Source organism: Euprymna scolopes, chromosome 2 (genome assembly GCF_053919585.1).
Source record: "Euprymna scolopes isolate OS-2025 chromosome 2, ASM5391958v1, whole genome shotgun sequence".
Taxonomy (NCBI): Eukaryota; Metazoa; Mollusca; class Cephalopoda; order Sepiida; family Sepiolidae; genus Euprymna; species Euprymna scolopes.
The window spans coordinates 155683493-155688492 of NC_136483.1; the positions used below are offsets into that span (position 1 = coordinate 155683493).

A 5000-nucleotide genomic window follows, 5' to 3' on the forward strand; every position below is an offset into this window, starting at 1 on the left:
GTACATAATTATGCAAGCCCCTTTAAGAAACTCGTTTCTTATCGTTGAACACTTTACATTTGAAATAAAGTCGGTCAATTTAGCTCGTATGTGCAGATCATCAGATAATGATTAGATCACTCTGACAGACGTTAAAAACATTAAACAAAAAATAAATGTCTAAATTTCAACAATATTTCTGTGGCCGAATAGATTTGGTCCTTGTTAAAGAAATAAGAGATGGCTTCGTTGCCGGATTCGAATCTCTCGACCGGTGTTAATCGTGAAATTCTGCACTGATGATTCCTAAAAAGATGAAACACATACGTCTGTAGGTATTTAATGATTATTATAGTAAATGATTTTTTATATATATATATATATATATATATATATATATATATATATATATATATATATATATATATACTAGCAGAAGTACCCGTCGTTGACTGGGTTCAAAAACAGCCTACAGAAAATGGACTGTGATTGATGAAGGTATGATAGGTTATTAAAAGTATGATAGGCTATGAAACGGAGGGGGTTGTAAGGAAATATGTTTTGACACTCAAACATTTTACCCTAAGCAAAATATGATGAAAGTAAAGATAATTTTCGCGAAAAATATTTTTTATATCAACTTTGTTTCCATTTGTAGCCAAGACTGACCAACAAAATGTTGTTTCCTTACAAAGAGAAACTGTTATATATATAACAATATAAATATACAAGAAATAAATTTTACCATAGTCAATAAAAGTTACTTTCATGGTAGAAAAATCCATTGGTTTGTATTTTTAAGTAGTTTGTAAAATTTTCTTTTTTTTAATTCACGAACCGGTTTTAAAAAAATCAAAATGGCAGCGACTTTGAAATGGAGAGCCCCGTTTTCAATTTGAAGGAGGGCCACCTGAGCATTTTCTGTTAACAATTTACGAGTGTTACGTTAACGTAAGAAATATTTATAAACATATTTTAATGTTTTCCGTTATTTTGTGCCTGAGGAATATTCGATTATGGCTTTGTAGTTTATATAAAAATTCATTTAAGCAGTTATCGCCTCAAATTTCGGTTCGCTGTAATTATTTCAAGTAAAGAGCATTAAAAATTATTTCAAAACAAAAAAAAATATGAACTAAACTTTTATTGACTATGGTAACATTTAGTTCTTGTATATTTATTTTTTCGGGTAGTCGTTTGTTGGTTTTCTGCTAAACACTTGAAATAATATCGTCAAAATATCGAAAAACAGAAACAAAAACAGTTTTGAAAAATAATGAAGCTTTACTTACTTTAGTAAAATAATGCGAAACGGCAAAATGAGATATTAAAAAAGTAAACACGTAATTTCTTTAGGTTTTTAAGCAAAGAATCGATATAAATATGAATAAAAAGAAAATAGCGCCCTTTTCAAGCAGAACAGCTTCGTTTCTGTTTTACAGTATTGAACGGTGTAGTATTGCGCCGTCGGATTCAGGGTTGTACTATTGTAATGTAAAGAACACACAGAAAGGGTTGTAATCAACTGAATTCCTTCAAGAACACTGACAAAAAAGATTAAACAGATATATAAATAAAAATAAAAAGGATATGTAAATGTTTTTAAAAAGACACGTAATCACGTGAGCAGAGTTTTTTTCCTTCTTTTGACACGATAACAAGTAATGTTCTTATTTTTTTAAATATTTATCTATTTATCTATTTTCGAAAGAGTGCCACGTGCAAGTAGAGAAGGAAAAAAACAGAGTTATGCAAAATTTGTGTCGAGAATTATCTAAAGTTTCGACTTTTTTTTTGGCTTTCACTTTATTAAGAACGTGAATTTATGAGGTGAATTTATTCGACACAATATGATTCAACTCAAACAATAAATAAAAGCTAACGTGAATTAATATTAAAGTTAAGGCGTTATTGTGGACCCTCGCCCCTTTTAAAAAATCTTGTTAAACTATGTGACATATTTACATTCTATGGAGGGCAGGCGCGAAAGAACACCCAATAATTTTATTATACCATATTTTTTCAAACTGAAACGTAATTATCAAAGTATACTTACGCAAATAGATAAGAAAAGTCTTTGTTAAAGTTTGTGCCATATTTCCATGGAGTTCAGGTGCGAACGCAGACCCACAATTTTATTATACTATCCCTATTTTAGTTGAAACATACTTATCAATGTATTCTCATATACATCTATATCAAAAACACTTGTAAACGTTTTTTTTTTTTCATTTTTTATTTCCACACTTTGGGGGCCAGGCACGTAGACAGACCCAAAAATTGTTATGAACCACCGTTCTGCTAGATCAAACATACCCATTCCTGATCCTAGATACATCTTCTATCATTATATGCAATCATTTTTTTTTTAATAGTCAACAATATAGGAGCCTATTCGTGACCAGACACACACATACACACGGACGTTCACCTTTATATTATATATATATATGTGTGTGTGTGTGTGTGTTTAAAAAAACCTCTATTGTGATTATATTTTTGTTTAGAAGCTTTATCTTTGTGAAATATAACAACAGCATATTTAAATAAAAGACAAATTCGCTATACTCTAAATCCTATGTTTTTATTAATCATTAAAGATATTTCTTTCAGTTAGTAATATTTTGCCACATTTTACAAATTTTTTTCGTTTACAGGAAACAATCAGATATCTTAATAATGAATGAAAGGGAGATAATTCGCGGTATTTTATTGAAAGCAGACGAGTGTCGTACATTGTTATTACACATGTGTATGTTATGTTTATGGGAGCAAAACATAAGACTGAAACTAAACAAAGAACCAGCGAATTTACTGGAAGTCTGGAAAAATCATGGATTCCAATAGAAAAATGCGAGCATAAAAAGCAATATGGTTAAGCTTAAACATGTAAAAGTAAACAAAAACAGTTGTTAAAACTGGAAAAGCAAAGGACAAAATATTCTAGTAAAAAATATAATAAATGTATCACTTAAAATATTGCAGTATTAAGAATGTTTTAAATTCAATGTATTACTTTAAATAACCAATGTTTAATGCTGCAATATTTTAAGTCAAAATTTATTAGAGTCTTTACAACAATATCTTGTTCTTTTTTCTTTTCCAGCTTTACGGGAAACAATCAGATATCTTAATATAAAATCTTTCCAGCATATACTCATCAGAAAATCCAAAAGTTTTTTTTCAGAAAAAGTGACTCATAATCATGTTATATTTAGAAACGACCGCGGAAAATTGAGAAAACTCATGTCATTTTTTTTTAATGAACAACCATTTTAAATTCATGGTCAAAGCTACTCCTAAATTTATTTTATTATAGATTTAAATTATCCATAGTGCGTGTATATATATGCAGCCATCCACATACAGCACTGTTTCGTTGTATAACAACTCAGTGCGGTTAGAGTAGCACCTTTCCTTAACCAAAGATAGAACTTACAAACATCGCGTTGATAGTCGGCAGTTCCACCCCTCGACCAATGGGAGCAGCGCCTGCAAATATCCTCTTTTATAGTACTCAAGCTGCAAATAGCACTTTTATAGTGCTCAAGCCGCTTGTCCTTTTATTTACAAACAAATAGCGAGCCTCGCATTTACAGCCAATTAAGTAGCAGGTGAGATTATTTGCGATAGTGCACTGCTCAAAGAGGGGAGGCTTATATATAGGTATAAGCTGGGCGAATACTCACGAGAATGAAACACGGATTATACTATGTAGCTGACTTACTACCTAGCTCTACCTATGTATTGAGCACTGTTGAAGTAAATACTGAAAGATTTATGCATAAAGTCCGGTATAAAGAAGTAAATATCTAAAGGAATCGCGTTACATATACATATGTATGTATGTATGTATGTATGTATGTATGTATGTATGTATAGGTGAATTCATATAATCATCATGTATATATATATATATATATATATATATATATATATATATATACATATAAGTACTTCATTTGCTCACATAAAATTAATATACGAAAGTATAAATTTATGCGTAAACTTTAAGTATTTACTTCAAAAGTGCTCAATACGTCGGTAGAGCTAGTTAGTAATTTATAAAATATATATGACGATTAAGCTACACTGAATATTCGGCGTTTCATCCACTATAGGATTCGTCAGGCTTATGCGCCTGACCAAAAGCCTGACGAATCCTATAGTGGATGAAACGCCGAATATTCAGTGTAGATTAATCGATATATATATATATATATATATATATATATATATATATATATATATATATATATATATATATATATATATATATATATATTAGTGATGAGACGATCCCATATTTTTGGAATCCGATACAATGGCCGATTCACTACTAAATTACCGATTCCGATGCATTATAAACCTCTAAATGTTTGATTATAGAATTGTTATTGTTTGTTTGTTTTTTCGATCGCGGTAAAATCACGTGTTATATGTGCAAATATCTTCTCAGCCGAAGAAATACACGGGTGGGGGGGATGATTTTAGTTTAACTGGTTGTTTAAAATCAATAAATATTAATTATTTTAACATTAATACAAATAATGGAAGATTTAGTTTTAAACCAAATCAAATAAATAAAGACAATTAAAAACATCGTTTGTTGCATGGAAAAATAGGCACAAATTTTTCCGATTGCGATATCGATTCCGATCTTCCAGAAAAAAAATCTAATGTATTTCTTCTCTAACTTCATGTCAAGTACAGCACTTTAAACACAATAGAAAAAAATAGTTTCTTTTTACTTACCTAAAAAGACTGAAGAGTGGCTTTCTGGAAGGAGTCCAGCTTCTAAAAAATATGAAAAGGTTCCAGATTTAACTAAGAGTATTTTTCGATGTCTAGGTCCGATTTTTCGGTGACAGGCTTCTAAGATAACGCATATGGTTGAGAAACCAATAGTCGGCTAAAAAAAAATAAACAGGAGAACTCTCAGAAAGTGGAGGTGGGGATGGAGGGTACTTTTTCTACTTTTTAAATCATTACTATATATTGAGTCCAATCTATCTATATAA

At 30.1% G+C, this 5000-nt stretch overlaps 1 protein-coding gene and 1 long non-coding RNA gene across 13 annotated transcripts in view; one reads left to right on the forward strand and one right to left on the reverse strand.

The window, feature by feature from the left end:
• LOC145297766 (uncharacterized) overlaps positions 1-5000 on the forward strand; it is a 704274-nt gene that overhangs the window by 318736 nt on the left and 380538 nt on the right. The window lies entirely within an intron of this gene.
• Positions 1-5000, reverse strand: part of LOC145297807 (uncharacterized) — a 325339-nt gene that overhangs the window by 259427 nt on the left and 60912 nt on the right. For both annotated transcript variants that reach the window (XR_013870332.1, XR_013870328.1), the window contains exon 3: positions 4735-4776. This is a non-coding gene — a long non-coding RNA (uncharacterized LOC145297807). The remainder of the gene's footprint in view (positions 1-4734; positions 4777-5000) is intronic.